The sequence below is a fragment of the Oncorhynchus keta genome, chromosome 11 (genome assembly GCF_023373465.1).
Source record: "Oncorhynchus keta strain PuntledgeMale-10-30-2019 chromosome 11, Oket_V2, whole genome shotgun sequence".
Classification (NCBI taxonomy): Eukaryota; Metazoa; Chordata; class Actinopteri; order Salmoniformes; family Salmonidae; genus Oncorhynchus; species Oncorhynchus keta.
This window is the reverse complement of record NC_068431.1, coordinates 31,611,800-31,639,196: the sequence shown is the minus strand read 5'-3', so window position 1 is coordinate 31,639,196 and position 27,397 is coordinate 31,611,800. Positions and strand designations below refer to the sequence as shown.

Sequence of the window (27,397 nt, the reverse complement as noted above, 5' to 3'; positions counted from 1 at the left end):
ACTCTCAGGCAAACCGGCAACCCCCATCATGTTAGTACATCTTGTCTTATCGTCAGGTGAATGATAATGGCAAGGAGAAGTAATCAAAGATTTGGTAGTTTTCATTGTTTCGACCTCCCCACCGTATAATTAGAAGAGGAAGTGTAAACAAACAGTCTATTAGCTGGAAAGTTAACTCCAAACACATTCGCTAAGAGCAGCTGTTTAGCTGGTTACACAAAGGTTAGCCATGTGTTGGTAAAATTGTACGTCCATGTCAAGAAAGCTTACCAGCAGCACCTGCCTCACTGGTGGCTTGTTCGCGGGTGCTTTTTCAAAGCCTATGTCAGACACTCCACTGTGTGTAATTGGCCCCAATGAGTGTAATTTGGTAAATATTCGGAGTTGAGAAAGTTCACATAATTAGAAGATATTCTCCGTTTTCTACTGTAGGTATGCAATTCAAAATGTTTTTATTCTGTTGTTGCAAGCAATATTCATAAAAACATTGGAATTTGTTAAATATATTTTTGCAGAACCCCTGCAATACATGGGGGCGCAGACCTCCGGACAAATATCCCTGGCCTACAGGACAGTGTGTACAAGGCTTCTGTAAAGTCAATCTGCCTCAGTCGTCATGAACACCATCTGACCTGGCACTAATACACACCAGATTATACAGGACTGTGTAAACCTATGCAAACTCAATCTACTGATGCACAACTATTTAGCAAATATTAGACATGGCTTGCTCTAGCCATCCCATCACTATTACAGCTGCGCTGGCCTGGCCCTCTCTCCACCCTGAGACCTTCAGGAGGTCTGCTAGCCAGGGCCCTTTTGGATTTCTAAAGAGCATTTGCCCCCCACACACTACACTGAGGTAGAGGGGGTATAGAAATAGATGGGGGAGCTAGACAGATGGGATGGGTGGTACTGTGGGTAAATGTAAAATAATCCTCAGGGCAGGGTGTGGATGGTTGAGCGGTTATACCCTGTTCTGCTCCCGCTCTGTCACATGGGAGAGGCAGGCAGCAGGCAGTGATACAGGTGATTTAGTGAGGAGTGATTTAGCAGGGTGGCTTACACAGCCTGCTGGCCTTAGCAACAGACTAGACATCCATAAGAACCTGTGTTCAGCTGGAGCACTGAATAATGGGGAAGCAGCCGCCCATGTCCAAACAGTAAAAATAAATAACAATAATAAAGTGTAAACTTAAATGATATAAAGTGTATAGGAAAAAAATAATGGAACGACAAACAACTAGCAACTAAGGGAGAATCAAAACTTCCCCAAATGATGTGTTTTTGTCATGGCATGCAGCCCCAGATATTGTTTTAATGTTTGAGTCACTCTGATAGCATAAGTCATGGCAAAATGTGTAGAATTGAAGGAAATATGCTTTAAAACTGCACATTTTTCTCTTCAGCACATGGCAAAATGTGTAGAATTGCAGAAAATGTCTTTAAAAAAGCTACACTGTGCCTCCCGAGTGGCGCAGTGGTCTAAGGCAATGCATCAGTGTTGCAGTGTCACTACAGCCTGGGGTTCAATCCCAGGCGGTGTCATTACCGGCCGTGACCGGGAGTCCCATAGGGCGGCGCGAAATTGGCTCAGATTTCATCCGGGATAGGGGAAGGTTTGGCCGGGGGAGCTTTACTTGGCTCATCGCGCTCTAGCGACGTTTTGTGGCTGACTTTTTGCAGGCTGACTCCAGTCATCAGTTGAATGGTGTTTCCTCTGACACATTTGTGCGGCTGGCTTCCGGGTTAAGCGAGTGAGTGTTAGGAAGCGCAGTTTGGCGCGTTATGTTTTGGAGTCCCATGACTCGACCCTCGCCTCTCCTTCGCGTTGGGGAGTTGCAGCAATGAGACAAGATCGTAATCACAAAATTTGTGAGATAATTACAACAAAAAATGAAATAAAACATCTACTCTGAAGCCAACAGGAAGGCTCCATTGGGCACACCCACCACCTAAGCCCCATTTTGATCTAGAAAAAACTCTGGGAAGGAAAGAAGGAAAAAAACATTTGTAACAGGGAAAGAGCACAGGCAATGGTCAAATAGAATCCACATAAAGAAACAACATTAAACAATATAGGTCAGGGTACAATATTCTATTTCTCAAAGTAAAATGGCATTTGATGGCAAGTTAGAACTTGAAAAAACATGCAGTGTCTTTAAAACTCAGAACATATCAATTATAGATGGAGTGAATGAAACGGAGTGACAAATAAATAACAAATAAGTTCTTTAAAGAGGGTCTGCAATTAATAGCAATCTAATAGTTCCCCTAATTTCGGTTTATGTGACAAAACAAGCACTCAAGAGTAGAGAATCATTGTACCATCTAAACCGCTGTGAAATATATTTTATACAACCCAAAAAAATTATATATATATATATATATATATATATATAAAAAGATTCAAAAAACAAAACTTAAGAACGGGAAGCATAGAAATAGCGCACATAGAAGGGATCTTCCACTTCTTATACTTGCTTTCAATGAGAATGATAGATTTCAATATGAATTTGGTTGGATCGCCCAAAAGGTTACATTTTGCAGCTTTAATCTGCATGCCTCATCTAAAAACAAGATAAAGTGCTGCTGGTATTCAAAAGCGATGGAGTGTTTTGTTTATGTGTTTGATTATCTTAGGAAGCAGTGAGGCCATGGCCCTTTGCTCTAAAAGCCTGGCCCAGGCTGAGTTGAATGGGTTCAGCCCAGCACTTCACACAGCCAAGACTAATCCCTTTAAATCCATAAAATGTTTAACTGTTTGATTAACCCCAAACATCAAATTGTACATTTCATTTATTAGTTAATCTAGCTGCAGTATGTGAGCAGTGAGACAGTATGTGAGTGGTGATACAGTGTGTGAGTGGTGATACAGTGTGTTAGTGTGAGAGAGAGCGTAAGTGAGTGAATGAGTGAGTAGCGGGCTGTAAAACAGTCCATTCGGGAGAAATGTGGAGAAGAAGCCAAAAGGACAGGTTTGTTGTTCAAGCTACTATTTGCCAAAATGCACATGCGAGAGTTCTTTCTAAACTGGCTGTCGCTAGCAAATAGCAATCAAAGTCCATTCCTTCAGAGAAGAAAAGAGCAGACACACTGGGTAGCAGTAGAAAGTCAGTCAACAGTCCCATCATGGTTTAGCTCATACATACCACAGTGGTATGACGCTTCCTGCTGGCTTCATGGGAGTAGTAGGGAATTTAAACCAGGCACTCCTCCCTGAGTGGAAAGAAGGTTGCCAGAAATATTAACCCAGCTTCCTTTAACTTCTTGGTGACAGGGGGGCAGTATTGAGAAGCTTGGATGAATAAGGTGCCCAGTAAACTGCCTGCTATGCTGTCCCAGATGCTAATATATGCATATTATTAGTAGTATTGGATAGAAAACACACTGAAGTTTCTAAAACAGTTTGAATGATGTCTGAGTATAACAGAACTCATATGGCAGGCGAAAACCTGAGAAAAATCCAACCAGGAAGTGTGAAATCTGAAGCTTGTAGTTTTTTTTTAACTCAGACCCTATTGTAGATACAGTGGGATATTGGCTGTTGCACTTCTTAAGGCTTCCACTAGATGTCAACAGTCTTTAGAATGTTGTTTCAGGCTTCTACTGTGAAGTGGGACCGAATGAGAGAAGAATGAGTCGGGTGTCTGGCAGATTGCCACAGGCTCTGAGGCGCGGTCACGAGAGAGTTAGTTCTCGTTCCATTGCTTTTCTACAGACATAGAAATTCTCCGGTTGGAACATTATTGAAGATTTATGATAAAAACATCCTAAAGATTGACTCTATACTTAGTTTGACAAGTTTCCACGGGCTGTAACGGAACTTTTTGTCCGACGTTCTGCTGGACCTGAATGCGCTTTTGGATTTGTTTACCAAACGCCAGAGCAAAAGTAGCTATTTGGACATAAATGATGGACATTATCGAACAAAACAAACATTTATTGTGGAACTGCGATTCCTGTGAGTGCATTCTGATGAAGATCATCAAAGGTAAGTGAATATTTATAATATTTCTGACTAATGTTGACTACCCAATATGGCGGATATCTTTTTGGCTGTTTTGTTGTCTAAACGCTGTACTCAGATTATTGCATTGGCTTGCTTATTCCATAAAGTTTTTTTGAAATCTGACACAGCGGTTGCATTAACCTCTTGGTCCTACCTGGCACGCAGGCGTCCCATCTAGACATCTGGAAATGCAAATGCGCTACGCTAAATGCTAATAGTACTAGTTAAAACTCAAACGTTCATTAAAATACACATGCAGGGTATTGAATTAAAGCTACACTCGTTGTGAATCCAGGCAACAAGTCAGATTTTTAAAATGCTTTTTGGCGAAAGCATGAGAAGCTATTATCTGATAGCATGTAACACCCCAAAAGACCCGCCGGGGACGTAAACAAAATAATTAGCATAGTCGTCGCTACACAAACCGCACAAATAAAATATAAAACATTCATTACCTTTGACCATCTTCTTTGTTGGCACTCCTAGATGTCCAATAATCACTATTGGGTCTTTTTTTCTATTAAATCGGTTCATATATAGCCTAGATATCGATCTATGAAGACTGTGTGATAAACGGAAAAAAATAGCGTCTTATAACGTAACGTCATTTTTTTAAATGAAAAAAGTCGACGATAAACTTTCACAAACACTTCAAAATACTTTTGTAATGCAACTTTAGGTATTATTAAACGTTAATAAGCGATCAAATTGATCACGAGGCGAAGTATATTCTTTAGCTGTCCGTCTGGAAAAAATGTCCGGTTATTTCTCAACCAAAATATCCGGTCGGAGACCGGAGGAAATGCGTTGCCTTGCGTCTGTTTGACCAAGAAACAAAGCCTAGGCAAATGACAAGACTCTAGACAACGTGTGGAAGCTGTAGGTATTGCAACCTCAGCCCCATTAAATGTGGTTCACCTTTATCAATGGGTTCAAGTCGCGCATGGATATATATTTCCATTTTCAATTATCAGATTTTCCTGCGCTTTTCGACGAAACGCACGTTCTGTTATAGTCACAGCCGTGATTTAACCAGTTTTATAAACGTCTGAGTGTTTTCTATCCACACATACTAATCATATGCATATACTATATTCCTGGCATGAGTAGCAGGGCGCTGAAATGTTGCACGATTTTTAACAGAATGTTCGAAAAAGTAGGGGGTAGGATTAACAGGTTAAGGAGAAGTAGATCTCTAATTCCATGTATAACACTTGAATATATCAACATTTATAATGAGTATTTCTGTAAATAGATGGCTCTCTGCACAAAGACCGCATGTTTTAGAACTACTGAACGTAACGCGCCAATGTAAAATGAGATTTTTTTTATATAAATATGCACTTTATCGAACAAAACATACATGTATTGTGTAACATGAAGTCCTATGAGTGTCATCTGATGAAGATCAAAATGTTAGTGATTAATTTGATCTCTATTTGTGCTTTTTGTGACTCCTCTCTTTGGCTGGAGAAATGGCTGTGTTTTCCTGTGAGTTGGTGGTGACCTAACAATCGTTTGTGGTGCTTTCGCTGTAAAGCATTTTTTAAATCAGACACTGTGGCTGGATTAACAAGAATTTTATCTTTAAAATTGTGTAAAATACTTGTATGCTTGAGGAATTTTAATTATGAGATTTTTGTTGTTTTGAATTTGGCGCCCTGCACTTTCACTGGCTGTTGGCGAGGTGGGACGCTATGGTCCCACTTATCCCAGAGAGGTTAATAGCACCTGACAAGAGGTTAAATCACACATTACAGGCAGCTAGGCTAAACTGAATTCTCACAGTAATTAGATCAGGAATATGACAGTCTTTTTCCCTTTCTGCGTTCACAATGCCGTTGATCAAAGCCCTAATGTTTGTGTGTGTGTGTGTGTGTTGGCTAAATCAAAATCTCCCTATAGGACAGGAGCCTGTCTAGCCTAATTTTTCGCTCTATATAAAAGTAAAAACAGACACACAGTGGAGTGGGACTATCAATGTTTGTCACAAAGCAGGCCTAACTAAAGACAACAAAATGTTAAGGAGAAAAAGCTATGTATCAACTTCACACTGTGAAAATAAACTGGTGCAAGAGTTTGTCTTCTGTCTTTTTATCTTTTCACATATTTTTGTCTGACTTAGGACTGGGCCAGCACCATGTCTAACCTGTGTGTGTATAGCCTACACAATAATGGAGATGGATGAGAGGTGGTGGTGGACTGGTGGTGAGGGAGAGACAGAAAATTCAAAATGTAAATTGCTTCGGTATAGCTGTGAAACACATCCCTGTGGAGTGAGACACTGCCTATCTGCTCTCCTCTATCCCTCCATCCCCGGTCGGCTGGTGGGGTTGGTGTAGCTAGATTTCAGCAGCACCTGGTCCCTGATGGGGTGAGTGCAGGGGGCTATTTACTATTAATTACAGAAAGCTGACACGCCTGCCAACCCGTGCAACGAGACACTGGGACGTCAAATACTGGAAGACGGATGATTCCCTGTGACTGAGCACACACGCACAACTGAGCAAACCATACACTCATTCAGGCTTGCACAAGCACTTTAAAACATGGCCCCGGCCTTTCAGATTCCAACCCCAGTGAGCCTCCATCTCAACCCACAGCATCCCACTGCTGAATGATGTGAAAGTTCTTACTTCTTTTCTAGGGCCATTTTCTAAATGTGAGTAATACAAAAAGGTTGTGCAGTGGCCGCTATGCAGCTACATGATAAAAGTTCACATTTCTCTGCTCTAAGTCAAAGCTTCCTTTGTAAACAACCCCCTTTGTGAGTAAATAGGCCACACATACACGGTGGAGGTAATGGACAATTTCATAACTCGCTCCAGAACTCAGCAGCCGCACACAAAGAAGAGAAATGGCAAGAGATATGTCAATCATTGATGGCTGAAAGATGTCAGACAAAAGTAGTCAAAACAACATTACTGCCCCCCCCCCCCCTCGTGGCATGTTCTGTGTCACTCCACCACTCCAGCTCAACCAACTCCTCACAATAAATGTGGTCACTGACAAGAGACTCTCTCACAAGAGGTCTGAACCCATCTTAACCATTTTACAGGTGGCATTATGCTGCTAAAACAGGAAGCAAAATCCCTGTCAAAAGGATCTAGGCCCAGGGTCTAGCTACAAGGCTAAAATGCTGCTCTCTATAGCCCAGTTCGATCTGTGAAGACCATTTAAGCTACACAAAAAGTGTCTCATATGCATGGTGGTTAGTCAGGAAAATGTAATCTAGCCTAACCTTCTCAAAGGCAATACAACTCTAAACTAAAAGAGCGAAACATGGCATATTGAGAAACACATCACACAATGATTTGTTATGCCCAGTTAAGCTGCTCATTGCAAGAGAAAGCAGATCTAAAACATTTTCTAATATGGAAACGACACCACTTGAATACAATCGGATTGCTTGCCTCGATTTGAATCCAAATAAATGGAATAGATTCGTAGTTTCCTGGATATTTCCCTGGCTGGCATTTCTGGTAGTCATGTCATGTTGCTGCTGCTTAGCCTAGCAGACTACATCAACACTGACCACCTATGAACTGTAATTACAGCAAGCCAAATTCCATCCCACAGAAACACAATCATCATCATCATCCCTGCACATTCAAGGAAATGCAGCCAGCTGAAAATGACAAATACTGGGACTAGAGGATATAAACAGCATAAGCTGAGCAGGTTATAGCAGAGCACGGAGTAGCACCCTTGTTTACTCCATCTATAGGGCCTACTACTGTGCAGTGCATTTCACCCCAGTGCTCATTTCAGGCAGTAGCCCATTTCAGCATGCAGTGCAGAGCAGACAGGGGCACTAAAGGACAGAGGCTGCAGACAGAGGCTGCTAAAGCCACCAGTCTATGTACAGGGGGTTCAGTCACTGACTGGGTTCTGGTGTTTGGACACTGCAGATGTCAGACAAAACACAACGCCTGTCTGGAATAGCAATTCAGTTCAGTGCATCTACAGAGGGACTTGTTTAAAGTGGAGTTTGGATGAAAAGAGACAGTTGGTTTTCACTGCTCAGTCTGCCCGACAACCGTTGCTAGTACTGCAACTTTTACATGGTTGTATTTCCTTACGCCTGGCTGCCATGGCTGCTTTCCTCATATAAGCGAGAAAGAGAATGACAGTTTTTTCCTGAGTTGGACAAAGGGCTGGCCGATATGGCCTTTAAATCATATCAAGATGTTTTTAAATGTATGGGCGATTCACAAAATACACTACATGACCAAAAGTAAGTGGACACCAAAATCATGGGCATCAATATAGAGTTGGTTCTCCCTTTGCTGCTATAACAGCCTCCATTCTTCTGGGAAGGCTTTCAATTAGATGTGGGAACATTGCTGTGGGGACTTGCTTCCATTCAGCCACAAGAGCATTAGTGAGGTCGGGCACTGATGTTGGGCGATTAGGCATGGCTCGCAGTCGAAGTTCCAATTCATCCCAAAGGTGTCCGATGGGGTTGAGGTCAGGGCTCTGTGCAGGCCAGTCAAGTTCTTCAACAAATCAACTCTGTATGAACATTGCTTTGTGCACTGGGGCATTGTCATGCAGAAACCAGAAAGGGCCTTCCCCAAACTGTTGCCACACATTTGGAAGCACAGAACCATCTAGAATGTCATGGATGCTGTAGGAATGGAACTAAGGGGCCTAGCCTGAACCGTGAAAAACAGCCCCAGAACATTAGCACAAAATGCCCTTCCTCTACCAAACTTTACAGTTGGCACTATGCAATGGGGTAGGTAGCGTTCTCCTGGCATCCGCCAATCCCAGATTTGCCCGTCGGACTGCCAGATGGTGAAGCGTGATTCATCAGTCCAGAGAACACATTTCCACTGCTCCAGAGTCCAATGGCAGCAAACTTTACACCATACGGTGATCTTAAGCTTGTGTGCGGCCGCTCGGCCATGTAAACCCATTTTATGAAGCTCCAGAGACAGTTTGGAACTCGGTAGTGAGTGTTGCAACCGAGGACAGACGATTTTTACACGCGAAACACTTCAGCACTCTGCGGTCCTGTTCTGTTCTGTGAGCTTGAGTGGCTTGCCACTTTGTGGCTGAGCCGTTGTTGCTCCTAGACGTTTCCACTTCACAATAACAGCACAGTTGACCAGGGAAGCTCTAGCAGGTCAGATGAATTCAGGGATTATGAAGTTATACCTAGACTAAATATATGCCTTCCACAACCATAATACAAACTAATAACTAAATTATTTGATCAAACATGCTTTTTTCTGCAACAATCACCGATCAGGCTTTCAAATCTATGAAAATGCCCTTTTTTGTTACAAGTTTAACTAGAACTGTGCATAATGCACATTCACTAATAATGACTAACTTCTTGTAGCAGGCAATAGGCTATAGAAAATTAACACAGGTCTCATAAACAATCTCTCAAGCCCACGCGCTAGAGATTATATTTCAAGTTTAGCCAATTTGGATCTATTTGCTGGCCAACAAGGTTGAACAGTTGAATTGTTATGAACACACCCTTCTGTCTGTCTCCAACTGTTTGAACAGTATGCTAGCCTATCCACTTTGTTCAGATGTTGAAATTAAGTGGCCTACCTTCTCAGAATGAGAACAAGCTGCCAATTCCTTAAGTAAAACTGTGTTTCATGCTTATTACACATATCTAAAACACAAACTAGACCGCTAGTATAATAGTCTTTGGCTAAAATGCTGCCAGCGGTATGTGGCACCCCAATGCAGCGTGTGACAAACTGAGCAGTCATTTTCCAGAATCAATGTTTATTGATACTCCTGTTTTAGTAGTGTCTGCTCTGGGCACAATTTGAGGAGTTGAGACATAAAAAGGGTATCATTAGAAAGGTTAACGTCTCCTCTATTACAGTAAAATAACGTCTCAATCGGTTTCTTGTGTCCATATGACCCATTCTGTTGGACCAAACCTCAAGAGGTTTCACTCTCGCAAAAATCTGCCCAAAATAAGGCCAATGCGTTTCTATGGGCTTATTTTGGACCTAAGCTTGTCGCCTGCCTTCCCGCCTTTGGAACAACAACTCCCATTGTTAGGGCGGAGACGTGCATCTGGTCATTATATACTGATCTCTGGTGTAAACAGCACTGAGGAGCGAATGAGTCGAGACCAAAAATACAACACGAGAACAAGCAGACAATCCCTCATAAAAAAAGAAAAATAACAAAACATTGATTCTTGCGATACAGGCATTTGGAATATCGCGCTAAAACGTCAATTGAAATTCATGCAATATATTGCCCAGGATCGTTTTTGGACACAAACATCCATTGAATGACACGTGCAAGATTAGACTGTGAAGGTAAATTTACCCTTTCAGCCCCCTTTCACAACAAAACCTCAGGTCCTTTTTATGACAGGAAGAATGTCATTTGGCCATTTCTCAAGGCATGGAGATACCATTCACTAATTGGCAACAATGGGCTCTAAGAGGATCAGAGGTTTAAGCTGTATAAAGGCCTCTAATTCTGAGTGGCTCTCGCCAACACAGACATGATGACACACACCATGCTTGAGAGGTGCTATGGATGATAAACTAAGCAGGTCACATCGAAGTGCCATAGCACTGACCACCACTCACTTCCCCAGCTCTCTCGTTCTGCCTTGGCTGTCTCCACTGCACCCTCACCCAGCCCAGCACTCAGCACTGTGGACCTACATGCCTCTACTCTGAGCTTCAGGCTGAGCCCCTGACTGCTCAATCAGGCCCACAGAAACACTAGCTCCCTGTCAGCTTAGATAATCGCTTTATCACTTAAGAGAACACGACGGCCATGATACACTTAGCTCTTTCATACTTTTAACTACGCCCAGGACTAAGATTACAAAGGGCAACAACAACAAAAAATCCTTTCTACTCATGCAAAATCTTTCCACAGCCAGCGTTTTAGCTTTAAACAGAAACAAAAGGAGAAACAAAAACATTGACCATGAAAAAATTAGTTTTGTTCAGTTTACTTTCTTGTTTAGAAATGATAGTGGCTAGGATATAGGTCAAGTTCAATAGTGGTACACGACCTCAGTCTCTCATCCATGGAGTGATGACCAATGGAAATGGGTATTTGATATATGGCACACTAAAATGAGCATTACCACACTGTCAAGGATGGGGATTAGGGACCAATTTACCCAAAGCCACCCTTAGACCTGAAAAAATCCAAGCCAGTGTCACATTTCAGTAACTAAGCAGGCCTACACCAAATCACTTGCTGTTTTTCTGAACTCAAGACCAGGATCACAGCCAGCCAGGTCAATTCAGTCTTTAGTGATTCATTAAAACAAATACTAAATTGATCATCGATATCAAGGCTTGGCGATATGTCTATTTTTTTGTGATATCCAATTGCAATCTAATTCTGATCATTTCTGCAACTTCCCAACGGGCCCAGGAGAGGTGAAGGTTGAGTCATGCATCCTCCTAAACATGACCGGCCAAACGGCACTTAACACCTGGTCGCTTAACCCGGAAGTCAGCTGCATCAATGTGTCGGAAGAAACACCGTTCAACTGATGACCGAAGTCAGCTTGCAGGCACCCAGCCTGCCACAAGGAGTCACCAGAGCGCAATGGGCCAAGTAAAGCCCCCCCCGCCAAACCCTACCCTAACCTGGACAACTCTGGGCCAATTATGCGCCGACATATGGGAATCCCAGTCGGTTGTAACACAGTCTGGGATCAAACCCCAGGCTGTAGTGACGCCACAACACTGCAATGCAGTGCCTTAGACTGCTCGCCACTCGGAAGGCTGATATATCGTCTTTTAAGTTATTCCATTTACATTTACATTTAAGTCATTTAGCAGACGCTCTTATCCAGAGCGACATACAAATTGGTGCATTCACCACCGTCTATAAAAAGGTATTTTGATACAGAGCTAAAGGCTAGAGCTACAACTTTCAAGGAGTGGGTCACTAACCCAGACACTTATAAGAAATCCTGCTACACCCTCTGACAAACCATCAAACAACCAAAGTGTCAATACAGGACTAAGATCTAATCCTACTCCACCGGCGCTGACGCACATCGGATGTGGCAGGGCTTGCAAACTATCACGGATTACAAAGGGAAACAGAGTGGCACGAGCCTACCAGACGAGCTAACTGCTTTCTATGCGTGCTTTGTGGCAAGCAACACTGAACCCTGCATGGCAGTACCAGCTGTTCTGGACGACTGTGTGATCACCCTTTCCTTAGCCGAAGTGAGTAAAACCTTTAAGTTGGTAAACATTCACAAGGCCGCAGAGCCAGACGGATTACCAGGACCCGTACTCCGACCATGCGCTGACCAGCTGGCAAGTGTCTTCACTGAGATTATTTTTTTTTTTACCTCACCCTAAAACAGTCTGCAGACCACCATAGTTCTTGCCCAAGAATGCCAAGGTAACCTGTCTAAATGACTTCAGACCCCTTCACTTTTCCCACATTGTTACGTTACAGCATTATTCTAAAATGGATCAAATTATTTTTCCCCACTCATTAATCTACACACAATACCCCATAATGACAAAGCCGTTTTTTTTTTTTACATTTTAGCAAATGTATTAATGGGAAAGCCCATTAAAAACACTTGCCATCCTAGGGTCATGCACTACTCATAAAAAATGTAAGTTATATAACTTTTATCATTCAGAAACATAAAATAAGAAAATATTGTCATGACATTTTGGCCATATCGCCCAGCCCTATAATCAATATTATATCTCCCTAATGTCTCAACCCCGCCCTCTTGATGTTCATGTCAAGTATCACAATTTCTTCCAGGTCACTCCCCTTCCCTCCCAGTCATCACTTGATCTATCTCAGCTTTACTGTACTAGCTGGCATGATCTAACAACAAACATTGTGGGGACAGGGGGGTTACATTACCAGATCTGTTCTTACTTGGCACAGATGCTGGAAAACCTGTGTGCAGATGTGCAGACCTGCTAATGGTATCTTTTAGGATGACTAAGAATTATATGGGACTCACCTGGCAACCTCTCATTAAGATGATCTGTTGTGGGTGAGGTGGAGGGTGGGTAAGTGATCTGATTCGTGGCAGCATTATCTTGTGCCATAAACAGATAACAGTGCCCTAGTTCTCAAACTGTTCTTGTCTTGGCACAAACAACCCCCACTTCCCCAGTGCCTCTATTGGGAACCCTACCCAAATCAGTCATTCTGATCATATCGACCTACCCTGTGCCCGTCCTTAGTAAGGACTGCTTCCGCCTGCTACCGCTTGTTGTTGCCCTCAAGCCAAAGATTTCATAGTACAACCCTTTGGTGGTGGTGGTGGTGCACATCATTTGAACAATCCCCAGCTGAAGGCTTTTGGGCCTGGGGTTGATGTGGAGCTGATTATGCAGGCTTTACCAGCTAGACCAGGAGGGCTTTTGCCCTATTTTGACCTGCTGGCTAACATGCAGATCCCCAATTCAAATATGCCAAATATTCCCAATGCCAAATACAACAGGTGTAGACCATTGAGTGAAATGCTTACTTTACAAGCCCTTAACACTTATTTTTATGAAAACTGCATTGTTGGTTAAGTTAAAAAAATAGATAAGTAAAAAATGTAACTTCTTGAGTGTAGGGTGCAGGATTTTCGTTTTTTGGCTACCCATTTGAAACTGCCTATTTCTCAGGCCCAGAAACTAGAATATGCATATAATTGAAAATACTCTAAAGTTGACAAAACTGTCAAACTGCAGAGTTTTGCTTGCACAACAGAGTAGGGCAGCCATGGTCTCTCCCTCTCCCATTGAAAAAGCTACAGTCCCGGTTGATATATTATCGATTATATATTTCAAAAACAACCTGAGGATTGATTATAAAACACATTTGACATGTTTCTGTGGACATTACAGATACTATTTGGAATTTTCATCTGCAATGTAGTGACCACTCGAGCCTGTGGATTTCTGAACATAACGCGCCAAACAAATGGAGGTATTTTGGATATAAAAATAATCTTTATGGAACAAAAGGAACATTTATTGTGTAACTGGGAGTCTCGTGAGTGCAAACATCCAAAGATCAAAGGTAAGCAATTTCATTTATTGCTTTTCTGACTTTCGTGACCAATCTTCTTGGCTGCTAGCTGTTTGTAATATTTTGTCTACTGAGAGAGATGTTCTTACATAAACTCTTGTTATGCTTTCACCGAAAAGCTGTATTGAAATCTGGCACGCCTGGGAGATTAACAACAAGCTAAGCTGTGTTTTGCTATATTGCACTTGTGATTTCATGAAAATTAAATATTTTTAGTAATTTAATTTGAATTTGGCGCTCTGCAATTCAGCGGGTGTTGATGAAAATGATCCTGCTAACGGGATGGGTGCGTCAAGATTAAGTAACAAGTGATTAAAGAGCAGCAGTAAAATAACAATAATGAGGCTATACACAGTGGGGTACCAGTACAGAGTCATTGTGCGGGGGCACCGGTTAGTTGAGGTAATATGTACATGTAGGTAGCTATTAAAGTGACTGTGCATAGATAATAAACAGAGTAGCAGCAGCGTAAAAAGGGGGGGACAAAGCAAATAGCCTGGGTAGCGATTTGATTAGTTGTTCAGGAGTCTTATGGCTTGGGGGTAGAAGCTGTTAGGAAGCCTTTTGAACCTAGACATGGCGCTCCGGTACCTCTTGCTGTGCGGTAGCAGAGAGAACAGTCTATGACTAAGGTAGTTGTTGACCATTTTTAGGGCCTTCCTCTGACACCGCCTGGTATAGAGGTCCGGCAAGGCAGGAAGCTTGGTCCCATTGATGTACTGGGCAGTATGCACTACCCTCTGAAGTGCCTTGTGATCAGAGGCCGAGCAGTTGCCACACCAGGTAGTGATGCAACCAGTCAGTATGCTCGATGGTGCAGCTGTAGAACTTTTTGAGGATCTGAAGACCCATGCCAAACATTTTCAGTCTCCTGAGGGGGAATAGATTTTGTCGTGCCCTCTTCTGACCTCCTCCCTATAGGCTGTCTCATCATTGTCGGTGATCAGGTCTTAGGGCTATTATGGCCAAAATATCATATCATGGTATTTTATGTTTTTTGATTAATAAAAGGTCTAAATTTGCTTTATGAGTAGTGCGTGACCCTAGGGTGGCAACACATATATTCTAAATGATTTCAATGGGTCTTTGTTTTATTCTGTTCAATTCAACTTCAACCTAAAAATATTTCCTGCACTCATGTGAGATCATTTCCACACTGCCACGATATGGGGAAAAATACTAGGCCTTATTTTTATCCAAATGTTGCAATTACGATTTAGATCAAAACACTTAGGTGAACTTTTGGAATCATGGAAATAAACATTCTATTATAAATATATAGTTTGAATACAGTGTTGTTTGACATGACAACAAATGAAAATGCCATGGATGAGTTACTGTGACAGGGTAGGAACCAAAGTATTTTTCAGTGTTCCCTATAATCTTTGGCTACATTAAATCTTTATTCATATAGCCAACATATTCATGCTTCAACTATTCCTCTTTGATTTAGAAGATACTGTTGCACAAACAACATGCTGAGTTGTGCATGGCCGTGCAGTCATAAGTGAACAGGGAGTACAGGAGGGGACTGAGCACGCACCCCTGAGGGGCCCCCCGGTTGAGGATCAGCATGGCGGATGTGTTGTTACCTACCCTTACCACATGGGAGCAGCCCGTCAGGAAGTCCAGGAACCAGTTGCGGAGGGAGGTGTTTAGTCCCAGGGTCCTTAGCTTAGTGAAGAGCTTTGAGGGCACTATGGTGTTCAACGCTGAGCTGTAGTCAATGAATAGCATTCTGACATTAGGTGTTCATTTTGTCCAGGTGGGAAAGGGCAGTGTGGAGTGCAATAGAGATTGTATCATCTGTTGATCTGTTAGAGCGGTATGCAAATTGGAGTGGGTATTGGGTTTCTGGGATAATGGTGTTGATGTGAGCCATGACCAGCCTTTCAAATCACTTCATGGCTACAGACGTAAGTGCTATGGGTCGGTAGTCATTTAGGCAGGTTACTTTAGTCCCTGTGCCCAAGAACACTATGTTGATCAGCTTAAAACATGTTGGTATTACAGATTCGGACAGGAAGAGGTTGAAAATGTCAGTGAAGACACTTTCCAGTTGGTCAGCGCATTCTGCTAATCCGTCTGGCCCTGCGATCTTGTGAATTTTGACCTGTTTAAAGGACTTACATCGGTTACGGAGAGCGTGATCACACAGTCATCCGGAACAGCTGGTGCTCTCATGCATGTTTCAATGTTACATGCCTTGAAGTGAACATAGAAGTAATTTAGCTCATCTGGTAGGCTCGTATCACTGGGTAGCTCGCAGCTGTGCATCCCTTTGTAGTCTAATAGTTTGTAAGCCCTGCCACATCCGACGAGCATTGGAGCCAGTGTAGTACAATTCAATCTTAGTCCTGTATTGATGCTTTGCCTGTTTGATGTTTCGTCGGAGGGCATAGCGGGATTTCTTATAAGCTTCGGGATAGAGTCCCGCTCCTTGAAAGCAACAGCTCTACACGTTAGCTCAGTGCGGATGTTGCCTGTAATCCATGGCTTCTGGTTGGGGTATGTATGTAGTCACTGTGGGGATGACGTCATCTATGCACTTATTGATGAAGCCATTGACTGATGTGGTATACTCCTCAATGCCATCAGAAGAATCCCGGAACATATTCCAGTCTGTGTTAGCAAAACAGTCCTGTAGCTTAGCATCTGCTTCATCGGACCACTTTTTATTGACCGAGTTACTGGTGCTTTCTGCTTCCCCATGAAAAAAATCCAACAGAAAAACTGAACACAGTACTAAGATATAGCTCGGCCCCATCTGTGTGTGTGCCCTGGCCAACATTCTCATGAAACCAGTTTTAACCTTGTCTGTAGAAAGTAGGCAGTTACAAAACCATAATGCATCCACAAAAATGTTCTATCATTCTGAAAAGTAAGATGCATAGTTTATGGCCCAGTACCAGGTCACCCCTAATTCTCATTACCAAAATGTGTCCAGGTTTACTTAAGAAAAACCTAACTTATTAGGATAAAACAGAGACTGTTGCTGTAGTATGTCCATAATTCATAACAACGCTACACTAGTTAATAGTTAACATTAAACTATAATATTTCTTACATAAAAGCAGTGTCTGTGGACATGTTTCTCATTACTATAACATTTTGTCAAGTTTTTGTCAAAACTCTAGTCAGTTTTTAAATAAACTTTTATCATCTAGAGCAGGGTTTCCAAAACTCGGTCCTCATTCCAGCACAGACAATTATCGCATCATAAAATTATGCCGTTTTTTCCAGGGTATTTCACAGTAAACAGGCGGGTGCTGAATCATAATTGTCACAAATCAATGTATCTTAATGAGCTTTCCAGTAAATCAATTCCCAACAACAGTGGAAACATCAGAAAAGCTACTCAAGTTCTTTGTTCTTTCTCTGTACCTTGTGATCTGTTATTCATAGCCTAGAACTCAGAGAAATCAAGCATGACTTGATGTAATCCCGTATTTGTATTTATTATGGATCCCCATTAGCTGCTGCCAAGGCGTTCTATTACCTCTCTTTAAAACGAGTCTGTATGGATATTCTATTGACCGAGCCTACATTTTGACCTTAGTACAGAATCTTTTGAAGAATAAAATGTCAACTGATGTGGTGTATCTGATTCACTCTCTCTGTGGGGACAATCATCTTCACTTAAAATGACCTATTATTAAAATACATCAGCAGCAGCTGAATATTAGGTCAAATCATGGTAGATCTAGATGAATGAATCCCATTGGATGATTTTTCATCGGCTAGCCAAATATCTCTCCAATTTGCCTAAAACTTATTTGACACTAAAACCATGTAGCCTAGCCTTTATGCTTAATATGGAAATATGCCAGTAATATTGATTTAAAAAATATGACATTGTTTGAGATGTATTTTAGCCAAGCATTTCTGACACGAGCCACAAAAGCACCTAATTAATATCTGCTGTATTACTCTGCCAGCCTGAAGTGGTTTACTGAAAAAACATTAATGACAAATATGCTTTCCTCTTCATTTGCCCTCAGCTAGAGTCATACGTTGCACTGACAGGTCAATTAAACATGAACATTAGAAAACATACTTATAAAGCCTGTATGGTGGCTTCTTGCAGTGGCTAATTAGCACATGCATTTAGGTTGCAATGCATTGTGGTGCTTTGCACTTGAGAACAACAGTGCCTTCTCTAAATGAGAGCCAATTTATCGAGCCACCCTCTCTCTATAATGAAGGCATTGTTACAAAGAAAGGCTATTTAATGGAGCAGATAGCGCCTGTAAAAAAAAAGGCTAAATAATATGATACATTAAATATGAGTGGGCATAATAATTTAATCTTCTCATCAAGATGTTTTAATACCTTACAGCGAATCTTAAATTTAGACAGTAGACCATTTCCATTCTATGCATTTCCCATTTCAACTATTGAGGCTTCATCATTCCTTACCAAACAATAAACTTGAAATGACAACCAATAATGTAATACTGCATCACTAATGTAAGTCTTGAGCATCAAGAGAAAACTGTCTGGGATTCATTGAAGAACATTAAATCACTTAATGGCTCTTCGTTGTGGAAACGTAGCACCCAGATGACAAAATCATCCCTTACAATACTCGATAATTGCACTGAGTCAAGGAGTCTGCGTTTCTCAGGAAACACGTGTTTGAAATTGAATTATCCACCCTTTGGAAAATGTAGGGCAACTGCAACGATGTAAAGCGCCACTCTCGGGCAAACTAATGTCAAGCTCTCTTTTTTGACGGAGTAAGCAGAAGATATCAAAGAGCAGAATGATTAGATCTCTGTCGTAAATTAAATAACCGCTCTCCCAGTTGGCAAAGGAAATTGCACTTTAAAAACTGTCAGACTCCACGAGTAAGGACAGGACATAACATTACTACATTCTACAACATATTGGAGGACACTGAAGTGTTCATTTGTGACCAGAAACGGTAAATTAGTGGGTAAAATGGCACTTCATTTGGTCAGCATATTATCACTAGGGTTGCAAACTTCTGGAACTTTCCCAAAATTACCTGTTTTTTTTCCCCAGAAATCCTGGTTGGAAGACTCCCGGAATTACGAAGGAGTAAGGACAAAATTCGGGAAACCAGTGAATTTTGGGAAAATTACTTGAATTTTGCAACCCTAATCATGACTGATATCAAATCACAGATTCAGTATTACACTCTTATAAACTAGAGTGGCTCTTCAACATTGCATAAAAGACAACCATTAAACAGTAGTAGGCCTACATCCCATTGTACAAGATAGAGGAAAAACTGAGCTGGTATTTTGACAGCACAAGTAGCTGAGCAGTAATAGAATGAAACTGACCACTTGAAAAAAACGTAACGTTACCCCAGGCTCCACTGGATCGTGGGTAGCATTTGGTGAATCTGCACAAATACAGAAAAGATCCCATCTGCTAAAAATGCATGGTAATAGATGTCCAGAATTGCAGCCGGAAGAAATCTATTCTTTGTAACGAGGAGTTACCTAAACCAGATCTGTCGAGGCACACAGGCTGAAACATCCCCCTCCCTCTCGAAACCCCAAACATTTCCCATATAGCTGCAGCCCAATATGGTGACCAGAGTATGGGCGTGTGGAAAGGAGTGGGGTAAGAAAATAATATTGGTTGATATCATAATGCTTCCCTTGTCGTTTACAATGCTATCAAGTCACAGCCATCTCCTTATATGGGAACTGGCATGGGTTTGCAGACAGTCTGTTAAACTGCACTTTTCAAAAAGTGATCAAGTGTCAAATATTACCAATATCAATATCACACCATCTGTATGAGTGAGAATGAAGCAATCCATGTTAATAGGATTTTGTAATGACATTGTTGTATTAATCTATAAAACGTTGGTGAGCATCCACACTAGAGGAAAGTTAATCATTCTACAGTCCTACACCAATCATTCAACTGATCAACGCATCCTACTGCATGTTGCCTATTAATAAGGTGGAAACACTAGACCATTCATGAGGTCTGGTTAAGAGCATTCAGTGTTTTCAGGGTGTGTTCATTGTCATAGTGAAAACGGCAAATAATACTTCAATGTACATGTAGGCCTAATGAAAAATATAGTAACTCACATTTAAATGTAGCAATTCAAAAACAAATGCCATTTTGCCTGCACATCTTTTACATTATGTCATTACCTCGTTGCTCAAGTGGTTTGCAAGTGATTTCCATTTTTCTAATGGTTGTCAATTATTTTGGGTCTTCTTTTTCACTGTGCTCATCTCTATGTCCTGTACAACTATTTGCAATGCAACAATGGAACTGGCCGAAAGTGATCACCCCAATTAGAGGTTGACCGATTAATCAGAATGCCCGATTAATTAGGGCCGATTTCAAGTTTTCATAACAATCGGTAATCAGCATTTTTGGACACCAATCATGTCCGATTACATTGCACTCCACGAGGAGACTGCGTGGCAGGCGGACTACCTGTTATGCGAGTGCAGCAAGGAGCCACGGTAAGGTGCTAGCTAGCATTAAACTTATCTTATAAAAAACAATCAATCTTCACATAATCACTAGTTAACTACACATGGTTGATGGTATTAGTTTATATAGCTTGTCCTGTGTTGCATATAATCGATGCGGTGCCTGTTAATTTGTCATTGAATCACAGCCTACTTTGCGCATTCGCGAAAAAAGCACTGTCGTTGCACCAATGTGTACCTAACCATAAACGTCAATGCCTTTCTTAAAATCAATACACAAGCATATATTTTTAAACCTGCATATTTAGTTAATATTGCCTAATAACATGATTTTTTTTAAACTAGGGAAAGTGTCACTTTTCTTGCGTTCTGTGCAAGGTATATGCAGCAGTTTGGGACGCCTGGCTCATTGCGAACTGTGTGAAGACCATTTCTTCCTAACAAAGACCGTAACTAATTTGCCAGAATTTTACATAATTATGTATTAACATTGAAGGTTGTGCCATGTAACAGCAATATTTAGACTTATGGATGCCACCCGTTAGATAAAATATGTAACAGTTCCGTATTTCACTGAAAGAATAAATGTTTTGTTTTCGAAATGATTGTTTCCGGATTTGACCATATGAATGACCTAAGGCTCGTATTTCTGTGTGTTATTACAATTAAGTCTATGATTTGATAGAGCAGTCTGACTGAGCGGTGGTAGGCAGCAGCAGGCTCGCACGCATTCATTCAAACAGCACTTTCGTGCATTTGCCAGCAGCTCGTCGCTGTGCTTCAAGCATTGAGCTGTTTATGACTTCAAGCTTATCAACTCCCAAGATCAGGCTAGCAATACTAAAGTACCTATTAGAACATCCAATAGTCAAAGGTATATGAAATACAAATGGTAGAGAGATAAATAGTCCTATAATAACTACATCCTAAAACTTCTTTACTTGGGAATATTGAAGACTCCTGTTAAAAGGAACCACCAGCTTTCATATGTTCTCATGTTCTGAGCAAGGAACTTAAACATTCGCTTTTTTACGTGGCACATATTGCACTTTTACTTCCTTTTCCAACACTTTGTTTTTGCATTATTTAAACCAAATTGAACATGTTTCATTATTTGAGACTAAATTGATTTTATTGATGTGTTATATTAGGTTAAAATAAGTGTTTATTCAGTATTGTTGCAATTGTCATTATTACAAATACATATTTTTTATTTTATGAATTTTTAAAAATCGGCCGATTTATCGATATCTGCTTTTATTGGTTCTCCAATAATCGGTATCGGAGTTGAAAAATCACAATCGGTCGACCTCTGACACCAATGCACTCTCTCAACTTTCCCTGACATGCATTTCTATACTGTAGGCCTGTTTTACATTCAGCAATTAGCAAGAGCAAGCCTGCTTCTTTCCTCGATTAGGCATAGTATAAAAAAAGTATCCAAATAAATGTCCTATAGCTTTTGCAGTTTTTCCTGAGATTTCTTCACGAGAAGAGGAATGGCCTATTGCGGAGGCGCTTGTGTAGCCTATAGCCTGTTGCGCATGGGAACAGCTGGAAGAGACATGCGAGTGATGTGTAGCCAAAGTAAGAAGCTAAATATTAGGCCATTCATTTGCTAAATATTAGGGCTATAGGCTAAATATTTACTTGTCAAAATGCAAGAAAAATGTTAAAATATTATGAAATGGCAGATCTGTGGTGCGTTCCTCCAGGCTGCGCTCTGTGGTCCTTGGGCACGCAAAGCTCCACTATTGATTAGGCCTACATTTTTAGACAAGAAAATGGCTAAAGAAAATAACTTTAAGTAAGCGTCAGGCCGGCTTTTCCTGGGATTTAAAAGGAACAGCCTATATAGCCTAGGATGTAGCCTATATTAGACCATAATTTATAAGCTCAGAATATATCCAGTGAATTTACACAGCGAAAGACAAAAACTATCATATAACTATGTGACCTCACAAGGCTGAGCTCAGTGCACCACCTGCCAGTCCCCAGGTACGCAGCTCAAAAAGCTACCCTATTGTTTTAGAAATGGGGACAAGAAATGTATCCTACCTAGGCTACAACAACATTACTATTGTTTCAAGTGAGTACAAAACTCCAGTCTTTAAACTACAGTGAATAGCCTATGTCATTTGAATAAACGCTCAAAAGCCTGGTGTTTTTTATGCATATTATTTTCGAAATAAATGTATCTAGCCTGCCAGATTGGGCAACCATTTGGATCAGTTATGGGGGTTCTCTCTGCAGTTTAGTCTACAAGGTCCAGGCACATTAGCAGGAACGTAATATGGTGTATTTTCTCATGATGTATCAGCTAACAGAAACATGCTAATGCAAGGATTTTTAGTGGCGCACATTTTTATTTTATTTCACCTTTATTTAACCAGGTAGGCTAGTTGAGAACAAGTTCTCATTTGCAACTGCGACATGGCCAAGATAAAGCATAGCAGTGTGAACAGACAACAACACAGAGTTACACATGGAGTAAACAATAAACAAGTCAATAACTAGGGCCTCCATTGTAAACTAAAACAATGATAACTGACCTGAACAACAGTATACAAGGCATATTGATATTTGAGAGAGACATACAGCAAGGCATAAAGTAATCGCAGGTCTTGATTGGGAGAGCTTGCTAAAACAACAGGTGAGACAACAGCTAGTCAGCTAACACAACAACAGCAGGTAAATTGGCGATGACTCGGCAGAGAGGGTCGGATTAACTACACACAGAGCCTGAGTTCGCGGCTGGGGCCCGACAGATAAAACATAAATAAACAGAATGGAGTACCATGATTAATGGACAGTCCAGCAGGCATCCGCTATGTAGCCAAGTGATCATAGTGTCCAGGGGGCAGCAGTAGATGGAAAAGGGAAGCCGCCACTACACTTGCACGCGGGCGACACAGCGTTTAAAGTTAGTAACCCGGGGGTGGTAGGGGGGGTCTGCTCAGACGGAGGCCGGTTGAAGGCACAGCGGATGGAGTATTCGTCGGCAGACCAGTCGTGGTGGTGCGGCGGGGGGCCGTGACGACAGAGAATCCAAGCCAGATGGCGAAAGAGGTATTGTAGAATTTAGTTTGCTAGCAGGGAGATGTGCCTGGCTCACAGCTAACTGGTGCTAGCTTCGTGGCAGTGGCGTTAGCCAAGGTCCAGAGTTTACAGCAAGGATCCGATGGAGTATTGGGCCGTAGCCGTGTATGAGTGGGGTTCGGGTGAACAGCTGAGTAGGCCGGGAGGTGGGCCTCAGGGATAGCGTCGGTACTAGGTGCAAGTTAGCTGTGAAGATCAGAAGTAGTGGTCCAGGGATTACGGCAGGAATCCGGCGTTGTTGTGGAGAGACAGTTCGATACTGATAGACTGGCGAGTATTATCCAGGCTAAAAACAGGGCTGGCTGTGCAGAAGGTAAAAGCCGCTAGTAGTGGCTAACAATGACTAAACAGCTTGTAGCTAATTAGCTGGTTAGCTTCTGGAGGTTCTTGAATGTATTCTAAAATTAAAAATAATAGCGATTCCGCATCACATTGGGTGAGGCAGGGTACCGGAATGTATAATCGAATTAAAAATTGAAAAGAGATTGAAAATAAATATGGGTCCATTGAGTGGTTGGGCTGGCTGGGGACACGGCGATTCAAACAGTTAGCAGACCTGTGCTAACAAGCTAACAGTTAGTAGGCCAGGGCATATGAATTATGATAATGCAGAAGCGCGGAGGAAGTTGTATAATAGTTTCCCGCGTTTGGTTTTCGTGTTTTAAAAGTGTTTCAAAATTAGGTGGATAGCAGAGCGGTTTCTACACACCCACTCCCCCATAGACAGGTTTGTTGTTTAGCAACAAAACCGAAGCATGCACTACTATGGGGCAAAACATGGGGGTTGGCTAAGACTTGACAGCATGCAAGCTATATTTCATCTCCAATGTTTATTGAATACGTAAATAAATTTGCACAATGAGCACTTGTCTCAAATGCATTGTTACAGTTGTTGTTTTGTCATCCTGGCCATCCAGAATCACAATGACAGGCTAGCTTCTGCCCCATGGAAGCACGCACATCATTTTTGTAACGTTGTCAGCTAACCCATCTATACTCCGGGCTGCGGCTACCCCCTCCTCCATATACATGGATATGTACAATTACTCATCAACCCGGAATTCACATTTCGATTCATGCCAATTGGATCTCGTTCGAATAGGAAGCCTCAGCCAGTCTGACCAATCAGACAGCTTTCTGCAAAGTAAAAAGCCAGATGCATGAGGTCGAGCTTTTGTTACCTTGCCAAACCTCTCACTGGTTTGTGCAAGAGGAGTCAAAGTTAAACACTAATAATACCCTGATGTGTAGAGGGACAACTAAATGCTGGATTGTCGAGAGATATTATATTCATGCTAAACTGTGAGACAGTCACAATACTGAGTGTCTGTCTATGAAAATGAGGAACAGTAGCCCTATCAGAAAAAAAGACCTGCTAAAATGATAACAGTTTCTGACATCACATCCAAACCACTCCTTGACTGTCAGATCAATCTGAATATGGTGGCATTGCCACAACTGACCCCCATCTTGTTTTGTTCTTGCCACTGTTAGCTATGTCAGGTGCTTCTCCAGTCTCTCTCAGCCTCCACCTCACAGAGACAGACCGAACATAGAAATGATTACCCTTTTTATCTTTTTTTATATATTTAACTAGGCAAGTCAGTTAAGAACAAATTCTTATTTACAATGGCTGCCTGCCCCGGCCAAACCTGGACAACGCTGGGCCAATTGTACACCCCACTATCTGACTCTCAATCACGGCCGGAGGTGATAAAGCCTGGATTCGAACCAGGTGTGACGCCTCTTGCAATGAGATGCAGTGTCTTAGACCACTGTGCCACTCTGGAGCCCTTGCATGGCTACTGGATGATTCAGTCCTGTCAAAGCAGCACAGCAATTGGGCAACACACTGCATAACTTTACTGTAAGCACAACCAATTCGACCTGGCCCACCCACCAGCGGCAGGCTGTCCAAATGTAGAAAGTTGGCAATCAATTAATTATCCATCTCCCCAGAGAAGAACACACCCGCTATTCGCCCCTGGCTGAGATGACAATATTTTGAGGAGGTGGTAGGCTTGTAAACTACATAGTTGACTCGTTATTCAGTGAACTGAAAATCAACCTGTGTGTAATTCAAAACAATTAGCTAGTTAATGCCACAATAAAGAAAATACCATCTTCATATTCTAACAAATTGATTATAGTCGATAACTACAGTACATTAGTTGGCTACATGTTCGACAAAATGGTTAGTTAACAATGTATAGCGAATTAATTTGAGGATACTGTAATCCGTTATAATCCGTTCAATTATAATATATTTAGCATCATTAGACGAGATAAGATGCTGGCTAGTTGACACATTCAGTAGAGAAAACTGAAGTATCGAACGTAATGCCAAAATTCAGCTACCACTAACCTTGAATTAAGAGTTATTTGAACAAGGGAATAACGTTTAATCAAAATGTTGTAAGTGCAATATCGATAGCCAGCTTGTTCACTTGCCCAAGATGTACTCTTAACGGGTCCTACTGTATAGTTACAACTTAAGGTCCAATGACTCGTATGTGTAATGGACCCGAGAGTCATGATCAAGGGCTAGCTTGTTAGCATGCTAACTCGTAGCTAGCTACCTGGATAGCAGGCTAACTAATGAAACACAAAGCTAGCAGCTTGTTAGCTAACGTTGACTCCTTTGTTGCCGTCTCTGCTTTGCACACATTTACGACAAGTAATCATCTTCAAGCGTGATGAACTAAATCAGATATTAGGTAGAAATACTTACTCTCCATGTACCTCCTCAAAAGGCATTGCTTAAAACATCGCCATGGTTTAAAATTCAAATAGAGATTTGTTTTGCTATTTGTTGTTACTCTGCGTTGCCGAATCACTGCTGCTGCTGTCTGCGGCAGAAACTTCCAACGCATGCGCAGGATTTCTCAGCACCGAGCCAAGTCGGTCTTCTTGACTGAAGTTTTCCTCTAAGACCAGTTTGGTTCATTTTCCTAAATAATGATTAAAGTTTTGATAAGGTTAGACATAGCTGGTCATAGAACTGTGGTCAGTGACAACGTTTAATAAACTCACGAAATGCATTGCTCTACTTAATAACATTTCCAGAATTGAATTGATATCCTTCATTACTGTGAAAATAACAAAGGTGGTGATCATTATCATATTGATGGCGCTATTGAATGCATAACATCTTGGTACACAATATATGTTAAATAAAAAATAAATGAAAATATGACTGGGCAAAAGTTTAATATTAATATTACAAATATTTTTATATTTCTACATTTGCAAGACTAGAAAACAGTTCATTGCTTATCACAGTAATTCAAAGCATGTATATGTACACATAATCCAGTGTCCTCTTCATTCACCTCCCTAAAATATAGCCGGGGACTAGCGTGTCACATGCGCAACCGGCTTCATCAAAAAGTGCATTGACAACATCGTCCTCACAGTGACCGTAGTACATATCCCATCCAGCGGCCATGGATTACAGACAACATCCGCACCGAGCTAAATGCTAGAGCTACTGCTTTCAATGAGCGGGAGACTAATCCGGACGCTTATAAGAAATCCCACTATGCCCTCAGATAAACCATCAAACATGTAAAGCGTCAATACAGGACTAAGATTGAATCCTACTACACCGGCTCTGATGCTCGTCGGATGTGGCAGGGCTTTAAAACTATTACAGACTACAAAGGAAGACCTAGCCGCGAACTGCCCAGTGACGCAAGCCTACCAGATGAGCTAAATGTATTTTATGCTCGCTTCGAGGCAAGAAACACTGATGCATGCATGAGAGCACCAGCTGTTCAGAATGACTGTGTGATCACGATATCCATAGCCAATG

General features: G+C 41.6%; 1 protein-coding gene and 1 pseudogene across 2 annotated transcripts in view; one reads left to right on the top strand and one right to left on the bottom strand.

Moving 5' to 3' along the window:
- The window catches only part of LOC118390066 (protein FAM222B-like), a 61,906-nt gene extending 35,452 nt beyond the window's left edge, over positions 1–26,454 (bottom strand). Inside the window, exons 1-2 of one of the 2 annotated variants that reach the window (XM_035780244.2) lie at positions 26,315–26,454; positions 3,153–3,219 (exon numbers count right to left, since the gene is read on the bottom strand). The gene's annotated coding sequence lies outside the window, so the exon portion shown is untranslated. The remainder of the gene's footprint in view (positions 1–3,152; positions 3,220–26,314) is intronic. The other variant, XM_035780243.2, reaches the window with a different exon arrangement.
- LOC118390702 (GTPase Era, mitochondrial-like) overlaps positions 22,845–27,397 on the top strand; it is a 32,384-nt pseudogene continuing 27,831 nt past the window's right edge.